Source organism: Dermacentor silvarum, chromosome 5 (assembly GCF_013339745.2).
Source record: "Dermacentor silvarum isolate Dsil-2018 chromosome 5, BIME_Dsil_1.4, whole genome shotgun sequence".
NCBI classification, from domain to species: Eukaryota; Metazoa; Arthropoda; class Arachnida; order Ixodida; family Ixodidae; genus Dermacentor; species Dermacentor silvarum.
Window position 1 is genome coordinate 182,910,383 of NC_051158.1, and position 22,543 is coordinate 182,932,925.

General features: G+C 45.5%; 1 protein-coding gene across 2 annotated transcripts in view; it reads right to left on the minus strand.

Annotated features, from left to right (window-relative positions):
* The window catches only part of LOC119454627 (keratin-associated protein 21-1-like), a 569,870-nt gene that overhangs the window by 428,498 nt on the left and 118,829 nt on the right, over window positions 1–22,543 (minus strand). The window contains exon 1 of one of the 2 annotated variants that reach the window (XM_049666918.1): window positions 5,387–5,396. The exons of the other annotated variant lie outside the window; for it this stretch is intronic. The gene's annotated coding sequence lies outside the window, so the exon portion shown is untranslated. Of the gene's footprint in view, window positions 1–5,386; window positions 5,397–22,543 lie in introns of those variants that run through there. 2 annotated transcript variants of the gene reach the window in all.

The following is a 22,543-nucleotide window of genomic DNA, read 5'->3' on the forward strand; positions in this document are numbered from 1 at the left end:
AAAAGAAGTGTCGCAGTTTCGCCCCAAAGGCGAAACATCAATTGCGATAGCAAATTAGTAGAGAGCTATACGGAGTACGGATAGTAGTTTTATCGGCTGCATAAACTTGGGCACTTTCGTTTACTAACTGAATTAACAAGCGTGGTGTCAGCGCGTACAAGCAAACATGAATAGATCACACCCGGTGACCGCAGACAACCTCTGTCAAAACGCTGGCGTGAACAAGCGCGACCGCCACAGCGAGCGCAGCTGGGTTCGTGCGGTCTATCCTCAGAGCCGTCTGGAGATCGCTTTCAAGATACGGTGCGCGCGACAGCCCGCACCGGCGCAAAGTACGCAATTGTTAGAAGAGTAAAAGTCGCCCCCCCCCCCTCCTTTCGCGTGGGAGATCGCGTCGCCAGTTTCCCTTGCGCTCGGTTGCAAGATACGCATTTTGTGCCGCAACAAAGCGTCGCCCCCCCCCCTCCTCCCTCCCATGCCCCTCGGCCTTTCGCGCGACGGTGGAAGTCGCGTTTGCTCTCCACCGTGCGTTCGCCTCCGTGAAAGCGCGCGTGCCCCGCGAGCTTTCACTCGCACATACGATACGTGGCGACGATTTTATCGTCCTTAGACTTTATACGGAGGCTCACGGTGGCCACGACGACGGCGACGGTGACGCTGATGGTAGAAATCCGCTTGAAGTGTCTATATAATTGCTATCGCAATAAAATCTGTCGCCCTTCCACTGGGGTGGAGATAGGAGACCAGCGAAGCTATACTATGGTGGGAATTAAGTGTTTCCAATTATGACTATTAAGATGTGATGGTGTAATTGGTTATTTGAACTATTAAAGAATGAGAAATATATATGGTCTGGTGGTTTTCATTTATTTAGTGACCACAGGGACGATGGCCTTATGGTCGCTACGGTGCACCGCCTTAGGGAGTACGCAAAGGTTGGCACATTCTTCATAAACACGTCACGAACGGTGCCTGCGTTCGGTTTGAACGCGAGCAAACGCCGCCGCCGTAAACAACAGTTCTGCGCGTTGCTGGTGCTGCTACATGTCCAAGTTTATACAGCTCCTCAGAAGTTTGAGAATGGCAGCCCATAAACAAATGTCATGAAACAAAACACCGGCAGCGCATGCCTTTTATGTTAAAGCTTCTCACACTGTGATTGAGTCGCCAGTTCCCCTTGCGCCCGGTCACAAGATACGCATATTGTGCCGCAGCTAAACGTCGCCTCCCCTCCCTCCCCTCCCCCCACGGCCTTTCGCGCGACGGAGCAAGTCGCGTTTGCTCTCCGCCGTGCGTTCGCTCCCCGTGAAAGCGCACGTCCCTTGCACGCTTTTACTCGTGCATACAGCATACGGCCAATGAGAGTTTTTATTGCGATAGCAATTATATGGACACTCCAAGCGGATTTCTGCCGTCGGCGTCACCGTTGCCCTGAGGTTCCGTACGGCGATGAAATCGTCGCCGCGCGCAGTTACACAGGTACAAATGGCGAATATCATATCGGATAAAATAAAATATTTAGTATATTGTACCTGTGTCTCGATACAATTTTAAAGTATGTTTGCCCAGCTCCACGCACTGCGAAGCGGCCGACCTGTTCTCCATAGTATAGGCAAACGCACGTTGGAAGCATTAATCCCCAGCAAAATGTTCCCGCAAAAGTATCAGGCCAAAGTCACCAGATGTGCTCTACGAACACACGCGCATGATGCTCGGGCAAATACGGCAGAAAAAGTCACAGGCCTGCACGGCACACGCAGCACAGTCACAGCGTAAGCTGGTGGAGCGGCTCAAGAGTAGCTCCAATTTCGGCACCACGCACACCAGGGTCTTCGCGAGAAAGTTTCTTCGCCTCGTTTTGACGAGGAGGATCTGAACTTGACTCCGGGTCCGCCCGGCGTCGACGGCGAGCTGCGGCTTTAATGCTCTCTGCACAGCAGTCTGCTGAACTGGAGGATGCCTGGCTGTAGCCGCGCACGTAGTTCTATGATTTGCTTCTTCAGCAGCGGTTCGTATCTTGCGAGGGGATGCCATAACGTGTACCGAAGAGCCACTACCGCTGGAAGAGGTATCCAGAATACGTGGCGCACATCTCACATCGGAAGTGCATTGAATATATTACTGATTATGAAGGAGGAAAGAGACACTCAAATTCTGCAGCCCATCAGGGAGCAGGACGCAGCGTCGTAGGGGGGAGGGGGAGTAGGATGTAAAGAGGAGAGAGGCGCCTCGCCTGAATCGCATCTCGTCGTCTGCGCCTGCGCAAGCTGCGTTGGCGCCACCATACCAACTAGATGGCGCCACCGTACTGGCGGAGGGTTGGGTCGTCCAACGGCGGCTGCGGCATTGGCGGCCAACGACGCGAACCGAAACGGCTATTGGAATGAGCCCATAACAGCTTACACTGTAATATATGCACCGCAGAATTTCCTGCACCCACCTTCCCGCCTTCTTGTCGTCCCACCTTTCTACCAGTGGGACCGAGGTCCCACTGCTTTACCGACATTTTCTTTGGTGCCACTCTCGCGTTAAATATGGATTGGAGCCAGTCGGTGTTTCGAGGGTATGGGATGCATTAACAAATAATGACCAGCATACCTTACCACTCTTCTCTGAAAAAAATTGGTACAATCTTTGCTTTCTACTAGTGATAACGTATTGTCATGCGTAAGTTATTTCACTTTTGCCGGTGACCATTTTTCACCAAGTTATCCCAGCTATCAAGTATCGTTCCGCGCAGGGCGAACCAACTGTACTTGAAAACAATTAATGTTATAGCGCATTCTATAGCAAAAGGCGCTTGCACACTATTATGAGGTTACGCGTGTGACACAACTGCTGTTGTACATTCTCGAATGTAATGGCATCTTTGGGTGGTCGTCTTCAAGTGCCGCTCCCGAAGGGTGGAGCTTGTACGGACGGTCGAAAAGGGGCCCTCTGACTACATTCGGATGGCTCTTTCTGACCGGCCGACTCCAGCTCTGATTGCCGACAGCCGCTCCCAGTAATGCAGTCGAAGCAACCGAGAAATCTGGTCGCTTTCCAGTAACGTAACATTGCGCATTTCCATTGCTGCGCTGGCGAATTGAGGCTATGGATGCGTTCACAGCGACGACTATCATTATCGGTGGAGGAGGCAGTTTCCTTCGGCTGTTATTCCCTTTCTTGTCACTTCTCCGTAAAACTGTCGGCTAGCGTAACATGTCTCCTACTTGCACTCCCAGTGCCTCCGGTTTAGGATGATCGCATCGATCACCCGAAGATGCTATAAGCGTGTGAGCAAATCTTGTTGAGTGTACCGATCGAGAGGCCGGCATAAATAATAGTTGATGAACCTGACCCGTAAGTTGAGGTTTTGATGACGGGTGGCATTGCTAGCGATTATCTTTGTGTTTCATTGCTGCTTGTTTTGTTTTTTTCTTTCGGGCACAAGTTCACCGAATATAATGTTCCAATGTTCACTCAAGCTTGCGGCAGCGCAACACGTTATCTGACACTGTAACGTGTTATTTAAGTAGCTAACTTAAGCTTAGAAAAACTTGCAATAGGGAGTGAACAACAATACAAATTCTTAGTTGCATCTAACTAAATCCAACGTTGTCCTTGCGGTGCTATTCTGCACGCCACCTATTAGCGTTATGTCATTTTCCAACACTCATGACGTAGCAGCCGTTTGAACTGATGAAACCGTGAACTAGACAATACAACGGAACTTTACAATGTACTGTAGATCACTGATGAGTAAGGTCGAAATTTGGGCCGGTCGGAACAGCATAGTTCAAACTCGGGAGATGCCGCACTCCGACGAAGCCTGCACAGAAGAAAGGTCTGAAGTGAAGGCGCGAAAACGACGACGGACGAAGAGAGAACAGACACACACAGGGTGCCACTTCCAACAATGTTTAATCAGAAAAAAAACGCCACTATTTTATACAGGGAGCGCAATCAGTGCGCATTCGTCCAATGCAGTACGCATTCGCGTTCAGGAGAAGCAGTTCTTTGCGTGATAGAGATATTGATGCAACACTTACGCGCTTATAACCTGCCTCAATGATCCTTTTGGCCTCAATTATTAAACGAATCCATTTTTCACGGCTTCTGGCAACTACAGCGCAGGCGTAGAAGTCGGGCTTACATTTACAGTCTCTACAATGAATTGACAGGTGGCCCTCCCTCGCAATGTTGACTTTGTTATTATGTTGCCGCAGCCACTGCTCGGCTTGGACCACATCTCATAAACTACTCCTGCCTGACTGTATAGGGGTGTGCCGCAGGCGAGACATGACCAGAAGCTCCAAGCAAGGGGAGCGGAAACGTCCCCGTTTATTCAACAGCCGTGTATATGTGCACTAAGTGGGAGAAGGTGCGCTCCCTCACCACCATGGGTCATGCGCGATACAGGTATCGGTCACGTCACACGTGCCGTAGATGTGAAGCCAGCGCTGCGCCAGATACGATGCATAGATACGATACACTGACAATATACGTATTTGTTATCATGCTTTGTGATACAGGCCGGTGCCTTGCGGAAAAAAAATGTAGGCAATTCTTCAGAGTTTGGAAAGTTTGCACGGGGCAGAAAACACGACATTTACTTTAGCTCGCTTGGCAATCTTTTTCAAATTATGCGACATGCCGTGTGTGTAAGGTATGACAGCTACCTTTTCTTTTTCGCGAGGTGGCTCCTGGGGCGGTATTCTGTAAGAGTATTTAATGCACTGTCCATTTCAGCTGTCGCTGATTGGCTGCTGCTTGAAGTGTAGGAAGGTGCCTGCCAGTCTCCTTCCTGCACGTCAAACAGCAGCCAATCAGCGGCAGCCGAAATGGACAGTCCACTAGGTAGACTCTTACAGAATACCGCACCTGGGCCAGTTGGCGAGTTCGCGACTTCTTCCGGATTGTTTCCGCTACGGAAACTAGAACAGGCTGCGGGTAACCTGCCTCTTCCAGTCGGTCAATCTGCTTAAAAAAACTCGCCGCAGCTCAATGTGGACAGGACTTCTCTAAAAAAATCCGCAGGCACATCTTAGCAATGCTGCGTTTAGCTATAGCACCGAGTGAGAGGAACTAAAAGGTAGCAGAGGTTTACTAGCCAGAGGTTCATCCTGCCAACAGACGTGGTTACTTGTTAAATACAATCTAAGATCTAAAACCTGATGGAGGAATCTACCGAATGTTCGTGGGTCACTTCTATGGGAGATAGAATCTGCCTGAAGGTTGACAATGTTTGGCTAACAACCAAGTCGGCGTCAAAGAAACTCTTATCTACGAAAGTTAGGAAGTCGTCAACGAATCTCAAAACGTTGACTACCCACTACCGTCGAGACTGCTAGACATGGTTCTACCAGCACGAGCTAAGAATAAATCGCTCAAGATCGAAGCTCAACACGAACCTATGCAATCGCCACTCTTTTGCAAGTAAAAACGACTGTCCCATTCAATATAGGTGGAAGCCAGGTAAAGTTCGAGCATAGCCAAGAATTTGTCTTCCAGAATACCCGTTTCATTCTGAAATGACAGAGAACCATTATTGTCAATGCCTTTCTGGACGCACTGAAGCAATTCTGCTTTTGGCATGCTATAATAGAGATCCTTCAGATCTACAGAAAAGGCCTCTAATGCTATTACTGGCTGCCTTAACAAGTAGTCAAGTACTTGTGCAGAATTATTTAGAAGGTAGGGGTTGTCTACTGTTCGAAGCTGGAGCCTTACTGACAGAAAAGCAGTTTGCGCTCCGACGCAATTACTCTTAAAGGCCGGTAATCTTTATGGGTCTTGTCGCTGAATAAGACCTCGAGGGTGGGCACTTCTAAGGTCCCAAGCTAATTTTGAGAGGTTCATGTTTTCGCACAGCTTCTTCGCTTCTTTGCCCGATGGGAGTATGCAGTAGGTGTTTGTCTTCAAATACGATGCCAGACGCTTAATTGAGGGGCGGCCGGGATCACACGCCAAACCGAGCAGTGCCTGAATGACAGGCTGAGGCAACATGATAACAAAGTCAACAGTGGGTGTGATGGCCACCTGACAATTCATTGTAGAGGCTGTAAATGTAAGCCAGACTTCTACGCCTCCGCTGTGGTTGCCAGAAGCCGTGACAAATGGGTTTGTTTAATAATTGAGGCCAAAAGGATCATTGAGGGAGGGGATAAGTGCGTAAGTGTTCCAACAATATCATTATCATGCAAAGAACTGCTTCACCAGAACGTGAATGCGCACTGAGAAACTGTGATTGCGCTTCCCGCATACAATAGTGGTGTTTTTCTAATTAAACATTTTGGAAGTGGTGCCCGGTATGTGTGTTCTCTCTTCATCCGTCGTCATTTTCGCACCTTCCCTTCAGATAATGCTCAACCAACACGCTCAACTCTCCACCCCAACAGAAGACAAGTACTGTGAGTTACATATACAAGTCAAGTCAAGTTTATTTACAACATGCACAAAATACAGTGTTGAAGGCATAGAGTTTCACATTATAAAACCTAGAGGGAAATGTGGCGCTGCTGCGCTGTGGTATGCATGGGAATGCCGGTATATTGTGGATTCGGATTGGCATCGTTCTTGGAGAGCCAGAACGCCTTCAAGACGCGCCTGGCTAGCACCGTTCCGTCTGTCACAATGATTCATTTCCTGCTAAAACAGGACGTAAAAACTGCTTTAGCTTTATTATTACACAAACACCTGTTTTGTTTAATTTTGAGGACATACTATTGCATGCACAATTCTATGAAACGTAAAAAGTATCAGCTGGCCGCTAAAGTTGGAGGGCATACAACAAGATTCACGCTCGCTTTGGATCAACTTGTCGTCTGTTCTTGCTTTTCTTCGCTTGATGCCGCATTGTAGGTGAGTAAACTTTATTGAGAGATGTAATATGGGTGAATGAAAGCCTTTTATGTAGATTTTATTTTAGGAACGCGTTATTTGCGCAGCCATATCCACGTTTTAGACAAAGCCTCGTACAACACCAGCCAACACAAGCCTCGCAGACACATATCCCGTCATTCCCATGAGGGCACGGCAGCCCTTTAAGAAACTCGCATAGACGGTGGCGCCAGTTTACCCTCTGGGTGTTATAGTGAGGAACTCTGTGGTTGAAGGCCACCCTGGGAAGAAAGTTGTAAACATACAGCTTGACGAGGCCACGGGGCCACCACCAGGCAACAGCAACAGCGCACACATCCGTAATACAAACAATAAGCTTTCGTAAGTAGCTTCATTAATGCAACACGTGGTATATATCAGCTTCCCTGGGCATGAATACATCTGCATACTTGTATACTCATTACGAGTGCATTGAAATTCGAATAAATAACATTAGCGCCAGGGAAAATTATACTGTTACACTTTTAAAATGAACATTAGCAAGAGCAATAATTAAAAGGAAGTTAAGCAACATTAAAGAATGTACACGTGCAACTTACAAGAAAGGAAATGAATAGACATCTGATGAGTACATTCTGAACAGGTATGGACGTAAACTAATTGACAAATTTCAAACAGTCAGGTGAAAGTTATCAAAGACAAAGATATCGCGCAATAGCGTGCGCGATAGAAACGTATCTCCATTTAGGCACTTCTGCAGTTGATTTAATTGCGCGGGTACGTTGTAGGTCAGGGTTTGCATAAAGTAATTTTGTTCAATGGTGCCTTATCCATTTTTCTGCTCCTCGTGTTACACGGGTGCTGGGTCGTAGAATCCACGTGCACATTCTTTATTGTTGCTTACCTTTCTTTTAAATATTGCTCTTATTAATGTTCATTTTTCAAAGTGTAGCAGTATATATTCCCCTGGAGCTAATGTTATTTATTCGAATTGCAATGCGCTCGTAATGATGTAGATGTATTCATGTAGATGTATTAATGTATTCATGTGTACATGTAGATGTATTCATGCCCAAGGAAGCGGATATATACCACGTGTTGCATTAATGAAGCTGCTTACGAAAACTTATTGTACGACAAGTTGGGTACTTTATATCAGAAATGGTCTCGAAAACGCTGTTCGTGAGGTTTTGAAATATAGTACCTGATAGATTAAAAGTAGATTTCAGAATTTATAGGTTGTATGCATATACAATGTAATTTTATTCAAAATCTCGTATAACATGTTTCCGCGCTCCGTGTGATGACTTCGTTCTTCTCCGCTGTCTTTGTCTCGCGCATTAGCTTTCTACGCTGTCTCAGATAGTTCTTGGTTCTGGCCACTGTAGTGGACGTCTTTCTTTCTGTGTGGCACAGATACTTCTTGCGGCAACTTTAGTATCTGCTTTCTTTTTGCGCTGACTGTTCCGAAACTATAGGTGTTCTATACGCTTTCCTAAGTAAAGCCAAATGAAATCTTTTTTATCTACTGTCTTGAATAGGCTTTTTTTCGGTAACAAGGTTTCATTACTAGTGGCGTCGACTGTAATAGCCTACTTTCTTTCTATGCCGACTTTAACTGTAGGCGTTCGCTAGTCATAACGATAAATCGCAGTATTCATATGGCCTTGTCATATATACCAGCATATGACCCCATGTATACCCACGAAGCACACCTTGTCACGGGTTACAGACAGACGGACAGATTTCAGAGGCCCTAGAATGCTTGCTCCTTAAATAGTTGAAAGGCGATTCAACCTGCAGTTAAGACGTAAGAGGTTAAGCAAGAGCGCACCAGTGGATGGAGGATGGAAAAAAAGACTGACACAAACGTTTGCTGCCTCTTTCTGTCTTCCATCCAGGGGTGCGCTGTTGTTTACGATACGACGCCAGCTAGCCCGGTCGCACATCTCGCTGTAACTGAAGTCGATGAAAAACAGTATCTTCCTTAGTGAGTTGCGGATGAGAACGGGGTAGAGTTGCTGCGCGCGAGACTCTATCGCGTGACCGCTTGCGTGAGGGGCGGAGGAGGACCGGCCGACCACCGGAATGTTTAGACTGGAATATTTTCGGGATCGGTCGACGTTTTTGACTACACACAGCTAAGGTAACTACCCACATTTTATAGACTACAATACCTTCCTGATCGGTCCTCGTTTTCAGGCTGCACACAGGCAAGGTAACTGCCCTCAATTTATGGACTACAATACCTTCCTGATCCATCCACGTTTTCAGACTGCACATACCCACGGTAACGACCCACATTTTATAGACTGCGCTACCGTACTGATGTATGGGCCCACGTTCTCAGACAGGACATAACCATGATAACGGTCCACATTTTATAGAAAACAATACCTTGCTCATCGGTCCACGTTTTTAGATGGCACGTTTCCACGGTAAAGGCCCACATTTTATCGAGTGCACGACCGTTCTGATCGGTCCACGTATTTGGACAGCACATACCCACGGCAACTTCCCACATGTTACAGACTACATTACCTTACTGGTCGGCCCACGTTATCCGACTGCACATACGCATGGTAACGGTCCACATTTTATAGAATACAATACCTTGCTGATCGGCCCACGTCTTTAGATGGCACATACCCACAGTAACGGGCCACATTTCATAGAGCGCACCCCCATTCTGATCGGTCCACGTATTTAGACAGCACATACCCACGGCAACTTCTCACAAGTTATAGACTACATTACCTTCCTGATCGGCCCACGTTCTCAGAGTGCACATACCCACGCGAACGAGCCACATTTTGTAGATGGCACATACCCACGGTAACGGCTCATGAACGAGGTTTGACAGACATATGCGATACGAAAAAGTGGGTGTTAGTCGCCAAGGAATACATTGCCTTCAAAAATCTCAAATCAAGCCAGCATTTAGAACATCTGCACATCCACACCATCACGCACACATTTACCAGAAATGACGGCACACTTCTGAAGATGTATCCTCTACCTGCGTCGCATACTGAAGTGTACTTAACAACGTTGTGTAAAGCGTAGCTAAGCACGTTGTGGTTGTTTCACTTATTTTTAACAAGACTTCCATATGAGAAGCAAAACATACTTCTAATCAACTGCTATTTCGAGCAGTGCTTGACTTCGCTATTATCGACAAGAGGGCTTTAAGAATATCAACGATTGACTTAATACGTTTTGTCACAATACGATCTGTACCAGTTCCGTCATTGTTCGGGAGGGGACTAATTTAGCAATTTAAAGGTACCCTGAAACAATTTTGACGATATTGTACAAACGTACTGAGTCATTAGAGCAGGTCCAAATGATCATTAATTGACGCATCAAAGCGCTCCACGTACAGCGTGTAATTTATTATCAGGTTTTAAAAAGGTACATCGCTACCGATCGCAGCATGCCAATCGGCTGAGTTTTGTGACCAAGTGACGCGGATTTGACCATAACAGGTCATAGGGCCAGCTATCCGATTGGCTGGCCAGGGCGCGTCATCGATACTTTTTTTCAACATTATAGTGAACAAATGTTGCTCGTAATAGTTTAGATATTAGTTGATTCCTTTCTACAAAAATAAAGTGACAGAAAGAGAACGCACAAGGACATGTATCACTACACTAAAAGCACTTCTGGCCCACCGCAAGTGTCGTCTGCCTGTGTTAAAACGTGCTCCATGTTGACGAGAGCTGCGCGGTCAGTGTTGGTCTTGTTCTTTCTTTTCGCGAGCACCATGGTTCGCCCTTGTTGCGTTGTGGGCTGCAAACGTAGCGATCGGCGACATGTCAAGCTGCGACATCAGGGCAACATCAAGGCAGCAGATGAGCGGTGTGGCTGCAGCGCATCGGACTGTCGGTATCCAAACGGCGCCAGCATCTACGCGTTTGCGGCCGTCATTTCACGTCGAAGGATTGCCACAATAGAGCTTAGCATGTCCGGTATTCAGGTAAACGCAAGCGCAAGCGCACTGGCCGTTTTACCACGTTTTACGCGATGAACGGAGGCGCAAACGTGAACTGCTTGCACGGTGTAGCCACCTGGCGGCAAAAAGCTGAACCAAACACGAAACTAATATAGCAGTAACCAAGTTTTTTCTGCTTTGCTGCTGGCTCAAATTTCGGCAGGAGTGTAATCTTCAACACGCTGACTTTTTATATGTTTAAAATGTTTTATACTTGGTTACAGGAATATTAGCTCTGTATTTAGCTGGATAAGCTCTGCGCCACCAGATGGCTGGACCGTGCATGCCTATCAGGCCGCTCATCTACGAAGCTCCTTCATCACAGCGGTATGAAGGGGCATTAGTTTACGCCTCTGCGTATCCGCCGAAACACCCAGCTCGGTTGTGGTTACCGGAATACCGGACACGCTCGGCGCTGCGACAGAACGCTCGCAACGCACGCTGCATGATCGCTCTCGCTGGGGATCGACGACCGGGCGGCTAGCGGAGAGGTTGGGGAGCCTTCACGCGCTGGCTCCAAGACAACCGGAAGTAGTGAAAAACATGTCACATAGAGCCACAAAAGGCGGAGCTTAGCCCCGATCACTCGGCGAACGAGTTGAGGAGGAAATGCATGGATAGGGAGGAGGGTAACTTTTAATCGTCCGTAGCTAGCTTAATATATATTAAGACGCGTCTCTTAAATTGTGACGCGAATGTTTTACTGTAGCTGAACACTACGCGTTTACAAAATTTATCCGAACAGTTTCAGGGACCCTTTATTTTGCCCTACACAGTGTTAGTTCACGACCCGATACACTCCATTTGAAGCGAATAATGGCTAAGTGATAATGACGGCTTGGTCGGAATTGCAGAATATTTATTGCTTTGGGTGTTTTCACTGTTTCTTGACGTCTTCCGTATTATTTTTGAACTACCCCATTAATTTTACACTACAGAATTAATCTGAGGTGCAAAGTTATCGCCAGAAGTGAGAGAAACAAACAGAATAGGGGTGGGTGAATATTTGAATCAGGAATTGACTATTTCTAATTCAAATTGTGTCATACATGTTTCTGTTCAAATTAAAGGATTCAATTCGCTTGTTCCTTAGTTTCCCGAAATACTGGTAGAATAATTTTCTGGGCTTAAAGCTGCGGTCCGCAGCTTGGATAGGCACGGAAACCAGGCGCAAATCATGGTAGCATTACTTATCAGAGTCTCGTGGAAGGGAGCCCGATCAAAGTGAAGGCTGTCGTAAACGATTCTGTTGCAGGAGCGTCGCACTTATTGCGCAGAGGAACCAGTGTTCTCAGCTATTGCACAGGCACATAAATATTTCTCATTATGAAGACTGATAATAATAATAATAATGATCAATCAATCAATCAATCATGTTTATTAACGTGCCCAGGAACAACCATAAGGCCTGAGTGCTGGCGCACGCATACATTACAAACCAAATACAAGACACTCAGGGAAAAATCATTAAAATATAAATGAATAAAAATAAAAATTGTGAAAAGAAGAGAGTACCGACAACAAAGCGCAAAGTACAAAAGAAAAAGGAGGAGAAGGGCACTTGAACAATACATGAAATTATAACACAAGGCAAAGCTCGGAAAAGAACGATGACATGGAGTTATGAAAGATATCAAGTTCACGAAAGTAAGCGTTATAAAGATTCTGTATTCTGTGGACAGTTGAGTGTTCGTGATGACAGGCAGTAACATGGAAAGGTCTATGTTCTCTGGTGATCTTGCGTGGGATGCGGAACATGACACAGCTGAGAAGTTCGGGACACGTGAGGTTACCGTGAAGGAGTTTAAAGAGAAACAGAAGGTCAGCGCGATTACGTCGGTCGCGAAGTGAGGGCAATGACAACAATCCAACAGTGCTAGTACAGGGTGCAATGTCCAGGTTTGCAAAGCTGCGATTATATATGCTTAGAAACTTTTTCTGGACACGATCTATAATGTCACTGTTGGATCTAGAAGAGCCATTCCAGACGACCGACGCATATTCGAGTTGAGGAAGACAGATGGTTGTGTATAATTTGCGGAACGGTGTAGGAGACTTGAATTCCCTCGATAGTTTGCATACAGAACCAAGAGAGCGCACACCCCACATTGCAACACGTTTAGTGTGAGCCGACAAGTGTAAGGTTGCATCAAAAAGTACACGAAGATCATTGATCTCTCAGACCTTACGCAACGGCACAGAATCTATAGAATAAGAAAAAGAAATACTTCCTGTTTTGCGTGTGAAAGTCATGACTTTGGTCTTAGCAGCATTCAAGGTAAGGTTATTATCCTTGCACCATTTAGAAAAAGAAAACACGTCAGACTGCAGGGCGCGACAGTGATCAATAGTCTGAATTTTCTTTAAAATCTTGATGTCATCGGCATATAAAAGAAAAGAGTTCCGAATAACAGAAAGAACGTCATCAATAAAAATTTTAAAAAGGAGTGGTCCTAATACTGACCCTTGAGGGACGCCGCTAGTTGCCAAGTAAGAAGAAGACGTTTGGCCATTGACGTTAATATAACACGATCTATCAAGAAGATAACTGCGCAAGAGATTCACAACTGACGAGTCAACATCAAAGTGCGTAAGCTTGATCAGAAGCAGCGAGTGGCTGACTACATCAAAAGCCTTGCTGAGATCACAGTAAATGGTGTCAACTTGCCCCCTTTGAAGTACCGGCGTGGAGATCTGTGTCATGAAACTTGCGAGATTTGTGATAGTGGAGCGGCCGGTGAGAAATCCATGCTGATTCGGAGTGAGCGAGTTCTTCACAGTAAAAGACAATATGTTGTGAAGAGCAAGAGCAAGCCACTGCAAAATTTGCAGTGGCTTAGCTCGGCTATGCCAGGATATACGTAGCGTTAGCAAAGGTTCAGCTGATTATTCTTAGCTTTCCTGGTTGTCTCCTACGCTCAACCGCTAATTGCCAGGCAACTACTACGGGATCCGATGAGTCAAGCTTCTCCGTTCTTCTGGGCTGTTGAGCAGCATTTGCGCTCTCCTTCTCCATGGCTATACTACACTGGCAAACGCCAGTCAGAAGCGCAGCGGCTCCAGCGCAGTGTCAGACGGCGACTCCACAGCGAGCGCTCGCCGGCGCCAGTGCGTCTACCACGGCTACGACGTCACTCCTCTGGAATGCGCAGACCGGCGGCGGTGAGTCGCGCGCGGCGGCGGCGGAGTGCGCGAGAGGTGCCGGCTCCGGTGGCTCCGGTGCGCAAGCCGTGTGACATCACTGATCCTTGCGCATGCGCAGCACGGCTCTTGATGTGCCGCGCGAAACGGGCTTGGCTAGGCCAATGTAGCTAACGCTACAAAAATCTTGGACGTAGCTCAGAGAGGAGAAATTGGGCGATAATTCGACACATCTGATTTACATCCAGACTTAAATACAGGAAAAACACGAGCAGTTTTGCACATGTGAGGGAAAGTGGAAGTAGTCAAAGAGTTATTAAATATAGATGTCAATACTGGAGCAAATATACTGCCGTAAGCTTTTCAAATTGCGGAGGGGATGCCATCAGGGCCACAGGATAGGGAAGGCCTGAAGCGCTTAAGGCATTCGTGGACAAGCTCTTCATCAAACACCGCACTAGATGTAGCAACCGTCGTGTGCTGCTTACTGACACCTGCGTTGAAACCTGCATCTTTATATAAGGAAGAGAAATGGGCTCTAAAACAATCCGCGACTGCTTGGACTTCTGGCCCTCTAGAGTCAAGTAAGCGAAAGCCCTCTACATGTTTATTGGAGCGCTTACGGATATACTTCCAAAATTCCGCCGGCAGGTCGGAGGCGCTTTTTTCCAAGAATGCCATATATGAATCTTGATCCCGCTTATAGGGACGTTTACAGAGAGCCCCCCCCCCCCCCCCCCCCCAAAAAAAAAAAAAAAAAAAAAACGGAATTCTTCTCTGTACTCATTCGGCAACGGAATTCTGGATTTTCGGTGTGCGCGATCTTTATGCTTTAGGGCAATTATGAGTTCAGACGAAAACCAGTGGGGATATCTAGAGCATCTAGGCCTGTACTGGGGAACGTATTTGCGCACACTGCTCAAAACAAGCTCTGTAAACTTATCTACTTGGTCATTAACATTGCTTTTGTCGGTAACCAGTGACCAGTCGGTGGTGGACAAGGAATTATATAAACCAAGATAATCACCACGCTTGAAAGAAAAGCGTGGGGATTCATTTACGCCACTGGAGGAGCTCTGCCTCAGTGCTGACACAGATGCAGTTATCTTTAGTGGCGGATGAAACTTATCGGTACGCACAAGAAAAATTTCGGAACGAGAGACATCTAAAACCTGAGCATTCGAGATGCAAAGATCTAAGACGTTGCCACAGGAATTGGCGATTAAGTTATGCTGTTGAAGGGAACAGAAAGACAGAAAGTCCAACAACAGGCTGAATTTCTTCTCTGTGTAATGATTGTAATGAGAATATCTAAGTGTGTTCCAATCAATACCTGGTGTATTAAAATCACCAAGAAGAATGACTTTGTGCTTACTATGGGAGGATATTACACTTTCAATGGAAGAGATGACCTCATCATACAAAACAGGGGAAATATTCGGCTGTACATAGAACGATCCAATCAACAATTTCTCACATCGGGCTAGGCTGACTTCTAGCCATATCGACTCCCGTACACTTTCTATATCGATGCACCGTACACATCTCAGTGAATTGTCAACTGCAATCAGCACGCCACCACCTTTTTGTTGAGATCCACTGGAGTCCCGGTCACTGCGGAAAACGTTGTAGTGCGGTGGAAAGAAATCTGAAGACGAAATGTCACCACACAGCCAAGTTTCAGAAATAACAAAAATAGGAAAAGAAGACGAGATTACATTGCAAAAAAATTCGCGTGCTTTGGTGCGAAGTCACGAGCGTTTTGGTAAAAAATATCCAAAATACACGCCACTTTGATCCTTGGGGGTTGTTATTTCAGTAGCATGAATCATGTCATCGTGTAGCAAGCACACCACGGAACGGCTTGAACAAGCAACCCATTGGCCACATTGACGGGTCGTTCAGGCGCTTAAGGGCTTCTTCATCGACGGCTACATGAAAAGAAGAATACGATTGATATTTAGTTCTAAGTCGCCGGCAGGAGAGGGGAGAAATATTCAAGGCCTTTAAGTGGTTGGTCAGGTCGGAAGAGGTTGTTTCAGAGCTCAAATTAGACACAAAAATAGCTTTAGGTCGGTGCTGCCGTTGAGCTACAGATAATGTGGAAGTCTTTCGCGCTCCAACCGAGGCAGGATTCTTGTTTTTTTGTGTAGTCTCGGGTGCTTTTTCAGTGGACGAAGCGAAATTACGTGGGGAAACAGCATCTCGTCGTTCAGCAGTGCGTTGTAACACAGGCACATCAGGTTGCGTTGAGGCAGGAGTAGAAGTAGTAAGGGTAGATGACTTTCCGGAGTCGGCAGGTGTCTTCACAGGCATGGCAGTTGCACGTCGCGACAGCTCGTCGCACAGGCAACGAACCTCCGCTCGAAGGGAGGCGACGACTTGGGTCTGTTGCTCCACGCCGCGGGAATGGTCCTTACGAAGGCGTTCATTCTCCTCTCGCAGTTGGGAAACTTATTCGCTCAGGAACGAGATTCCCTCCAGCGCGTCGAGGAGGAGGCGCCGCAGACCTGCCATGCTGCCGTCAATGTCACCCGGTGGGGCACAAGAGAAGGGCGAACCAGTTCGGGAAAGGGAAAGCTGCGGGGAGCATGCCATGGAGGAAGGAAAAAAACTAGGAGGGAGCGTCACGTGACAATCTTGAAGCCTAGTCATAAAAAATTTAGAGGAATGGAATGATGGGAAATAGGCCCTCACGTGATAGGCAAGCGGTAGATTTTACTCGGCTCGCTTCGGTGGCTTCGGTTTCGTCTGCTGCGGGGGTTTCAGAATATGCGCACATACTCAGCGCGGCAAACGCGCGCCGAGGTTAGTGAAGGAATTCGAGTGTGTGAAGCAGTTGAGTCTCGCCGCCTAATTAGCAGACAGGCGCCAAGGCTGTTGCGAACGAAGGCGTGGTTAACCGGCATTGCGCCGAACAACCCGGGAGGACCACCTCAAGGACGACTGGTTGCGTTTCGGTATGGTTTCAGGGAAACGAGGGAACCTTTCGCCCTGCAAACGTGTGAAGGCAACCAAGCCGCCCTTCCGACGACGATTCGTTGCGTTTGACGACGTCTTCTGGGAAACAATGATGCCTTTCGCCCCCGCAAAATGTGCACGCGATTAAGCGAGCGTACAGGATCCGAAGCGACTGTCCCTACGGGAAAAAAATGCGTCCCGTCTTGTGCCCAAGGATGGACTGGCGAGCCGGAGACTCCGAACATATTTAGGGCCGTGCCGGCCCGTAGCGCCGTCGACACTGTTGCTCGAGATCTGCTCAAAGTCTTCGGCCTCTTAGCAGACCGGCGAGAACTCCCGTCAGCAGTAGGCGCACCTGCGTGATGAAGTGTTTTGTGCCAGGATGCCCTAATCGAACAGAAAATCGGGGCGATGGCCTGTCCTTCCATAGGTAAGCACAATGAACGTTTCGTTTATTTATGAAAATGGAACTGCAATATTCGCGATCGTTAGTGACTACGTGCTCGTGTGAATTATAACTGACGAAATAGTGGTGCAATACTATTCAAGCCATTTTTTTTCCAACTTTGTCATAATTCCCCCTAAGTGTTAAACATTTATTTCTCTTTAAAGTACTTATATCAGCTAGCGTACACTCCTAAAAAGGTACGATGTGAAACTATTTATTGTCGAAGAATTACATTTCCTGCTATAAAAATTATTATTGACCGAATTTTGTATGTATTTCTTGTGGCTGAAAACAATCAAAATTGAAATAAAACTAATTAATTGAAGAAACCATGAAGTCTTCACATAACATACCAAGTTTTGCAATAGTTGCCAAGAACAATAATTTTGTAGAGAATATTCTGCTCGTTTTAAACTAATTTAACTAAATTTTACTAATTTAAACTTTAAATTTAAACTAAATTTTAAATGAAGCCAATGGTGTCGCTATTAGTCCCGGGTTTTAGCTTCAACTGTGCATCTGGTGTTTCATTTGCACGGTCAGCAATTTGAAGTTATGTTGCAGTAAGCAGTCCCTCCTCATTGCACTTGGTCTATTTTGTCCAGTCTCCCAGTCCAAGGCCCTCCAGGACGCTCAAGGGTGAAGCTTCTGCAGCACTGCCTGCACACAACCCAGCGACACCTCGAACAGCAAGGCATACTATGGTGAGGATAATACTCGACCACTACAATTTTTACATACTTGTTTCCTTAGGTAGCTGCTAGTGAAGTGGCATATATTTTCGTGGCAACTGTTTAATAGCTCAAGCATAATAAATGTCACTCATTGAACTGCACTTGGACACTAACATTTATGATCATGGCAACCATCTAATTAAATACTGAAACATTCATATTTGTTCGCAGCGGTATGAGTTTCCTCAGGGTTTGCATTAAACACCAATTATCGGCCAATAATCCTTTTTCAATTTTTCTTTTCCATTCAAATGACACAATAACTAGAAGACCAACAGGATTTTCACAATGTTCTATGCTCTTTATATGTTCGATCGGTCACAATGAGCCGTGATATATGAGCTCAGTATATTTTGCCCACTCAAACTAAAAGGCTTCTTTAAAACATCTCTCATTGAACTATGCTACATTGGCCTCTTCTGTGTTAGTTGTTTTGTACTTTTACGTTTCCTGCCTGGGCCCAGATGGGCCTGCAGTATTTAGCAAATAAATAAACAAACAAAATTAAGTGGCACTAGCAAGCTCGTGTGGATGGCAGTTTTATGCCCCCACAGTTTTTCAGTTCACAAAAGTGTAAACGGAAACCGTCGTGAGCAATGTAATGACCTAAAATTTAGCATTATATTCGTCATAACTTGCACAAGAGTGTATGCCACAATAATTAAGTACTTTGTTCTGCGTACGTGCTTTGTGTCATGTTGGTCGCTCATGCACCTGTTACAGCGCGTGATATTTTGCAGCCACAGCCAGCAGAAGACGCACCTGAAAAGGCCTTTCTGAGGCATGAAGTTTGGCGTTACACAATTACAAACTGCGACCAAGAAGAAGATGAAGACTCTACGGCAATCCCATCAACACCTTTTTCAAAAGGTTGCTCATCTCGAAAATGTCATAGAAGATTTATCTGACAATCGCCTTCTAGGAAATGAGGATGTCGCCATATTGCAGAGTCTTGTTGGGGCAAAAAAAAAGACTTGCTCATGCGTCAACTGCCACATAAGTCTGGTGCCAGCAATGTCACCCGCTTACTCGCCAGAGCTCAGGCCATTTGCACTGACTTTGCATTTTTATTCCCCTAGAGCATACAGATATGTACGAGCTGTTTTCAACACATGCCTCCTGCATCTAAAGACACTGTGTAAATGATATCAATCCATTGATAGGGCTGCTGACTTTTCAAAAGAGGAAATGACTGCATTGGCTATCAAGGTAAAGCACGGCTCTCCACATTATGCAATCTGGTTGTGGATGAGATGGCCATTCAAAGAAGTAGTGTGGGATGGGATAAGCTTCCATGGATATGTTGACATGGGCATTGATGTCAATGATGACAGCTTTCCAGTTGCCTAAGATGCATTTGTTTTAATGCTTGTTGCAATCAATGGCAGATGGAAGCTGCCGATTGGCTACTTTCTAGTGCATGGCCTTGGTGGTGAGCAGAGGCGCAATTTGGTGCTGCAAGCTGCTAGCTTCACTCACGAAAAAGGTGCACACATTTTGAGTTTGAGCTGCGATGGCGCTGCAGCGAATTTGTCATTGCTGCACAGCCTTGGCTGCAAGATGGACCTGACTGAGCTGGATGCTTCTTTTCCACATCCAGTGACAAAAAAAGCTTTTCTTTGCCATGTTGGATCCCTGTCACATGTTGAAGCTACTGCGGCACACCCTGTTTGATAAAAAGGCTATTGTGATGCGAACAAACAGTTCATATTGTTGAAACACATTGATGATCTGCATGAAATCCAGTACACAGAGGGCCTACATTTGTCAAACAAACTTAGACAAGCACATATTACCTGGAAAAACCAGCCCATGAAAGTCTCATTGTTGGCTCAAACGTTTAGTCAATCGGTAGCAGATGCTCTTAGTGACTGCAGAGCTCAAAAAATTCAATGTTTTCAAATTCCTTGCCAACAGAAGAGTTTATCAGACATGTCAACAACGCATTTGACATTTTAAATTCAAGACATCCAAGGCAAGAAGAATAGAAAGGACCGCTGTGTCCTGAAAATGTGGCTCCTGTCACTGTGTATGTCAAAGAACTTATGGCCTACTTTTGCTCGCTTAGGGAGTCTGCAGCTGGTAAACTAATGACAGGGACCACCCAAAAGACAGGCTTCATTCGCTTTGTGGTGTGCTTAGACAACCGTCTATACAACCACTTGGTTACAGAAAATGACCTATTGGCATATCTTTCGACTTCCAAGCTCAGTCAGGACCACCTTGAGTTACTTTTTTGCTGCAATAAAATCATTTGGGGGCTGCAATCACAACCCAACAGCAAAGCAGTTTGCAGCAGCATTGAAGCGTCTGATAGTTCATAATGAGGTCAAGGACATTGATGGCGGAAATTGCTTTCTATTGGAACACATCGAAATTCTCTTTGTACGCTCCTTTGAAAAAACCATACTCCATCGATGTAATTAACCTCACTGCCCCTCAGAAAAGCCCTGCAGCCAGTGAACCACTCACAGAAGCAATTTTACAGGATCATGGTTACTCAGCTACCCAGGCTGGGTGTCTGAGCTTGGGTGCCTGCGGCTCGCAGTACTGGAAGAATTGCTAGACAAGTTTTCTCGTGGGTGAATTATGTTCATGATGGCCCACAATTAATTCCTTTATCCATCAACTTGAGCTGTCCCACCAGGTTTTATGTTAAGGCATTTATTTGTTTTTTGAGTGACTTTGTAAAGTGCATATATTGTTCAAGAGCGTTGTATGCAGATGTCAAACTTTTATAGAGGGAAAATTTGATACCTTATTGTAAGTTCTGCAAGTACATGTTTGTTGTCTTGCTGAATGCTGTAGCTTGAATCGCCTGCATGCAAATTATGCTTAAACAATTGTTCTGTTCAGCCCAAGCTAAACAGTGTGGACAATGACGGTAGGTTAGCTGGCCTACCTTTCACTAGAGCAAACTGTGTGATGACATGGACATGCTGTGAATGCTCTCAATGGATTATGTGTGAGCTAGGTATACGCTTGAGGATGACAATGTTTTTTTAATGTTTATCCTGTATGTCTTTTACCTGACCTTTGTGGAAATTTGCCACTGCCACCTGGAATACCGTTGGTGTTACTATTTAAATAATTTAATGTGCTCACTCTGTTCACTTGCTTTACAATAGCCTTTTATGATGCCAGATTCACTGTAACCACAAACATTTGGTGTATACCACTCAATAAGTGTTTTAAATACTGTGAAATATTCATTCATTTGAGGTTCACAACGTAATAGAGCCGTCACTTCCTAATTGTGGTGTGTTGGCTCAGCTTCGACGGTGCTAACTTTTTTTTGTGGGTATGTGATACAACATAAGCTTTGTTGCACATTTTACTTGCAGCAAAATGCATTGTATTTTAATGTTGACATACTTACTTTGTGGGTCTGACCTCACATCAATTGTTTCAACTTTGACTTTGTGAACTACCACTCTTTTTTTAATTTCTGCATATGTATTGCTTACTTTTCTGACAAGCACAATCACTGAAGCTTTTCGATATTTGTGAGGACAGCGCAGATATAAATATTATGCAATTATAGCCCTGTATTGAAGGCGTTGCATACAAGGCATTGTAAGCAAAACTGCAGCTACATTCAAGGACAGCTGATCCCATTGACCAGTTTTATTAAAGGTATCAGTATTACGTGTGATATAGTTTACTTTGAATAACATTATTATACAAATGCCCTGTGGCATACAAGTATGCTAATACTGATACCGAAGAGCAGGGGCACAATAAGTTTTCCTACTTGCTGTTTATAATTTTCTTTTGTGTATTATCTTTGCAATGTACTTCATTTAAATTGTAAATGTGGCTTCCTTCTGTATTTGTGTGAAATCTGAATAAAGAATGAATAAACACTGAATAAAGAATGAAACAATTACTGTTGTCATAAAAATGTGCTTTCCATAGTAGAAGTACACCAGCAACACAATGAATCCACAAGTGCAAATGAATGCTGCCATTTTTTCCTTGCCGCTATGTATTCAGTTTTCATGCCGTTTCACACTAGCAGAGGAAGAAGGGTCCCCCTGGCAGTGTTTGATTCTAGAACATAATTATGCTGTGGGGCTATACTCGCATTCGGAAACAGCTGAATAAACTCTAGATAATGCACAAATCCCGTCCATTTGCTTTATTATATAACGAAAATGGATCCCCGAGGCGCGTCTCAACAGCGTCGTCGCACCACACAATCTTGCAAAATAGTACACGTAAATCTGAATAAACGGCGATCACTTCGGCGTTTAGAATGCAGGCTAATGCTATTTATTTCTCTCAAAATGAAACACGCCCACGAGAGCCTTTTATTAAGCGAAAATGCGACAAAAAAGTGTCCTTCAAAACATCTCGTTTCTTCCTAGGTGTAAGACAGCGTGACAAAAATTATTTCTCTCAAAATAAAACACGCACACCAGCCTTTTATTACCTAAGCGA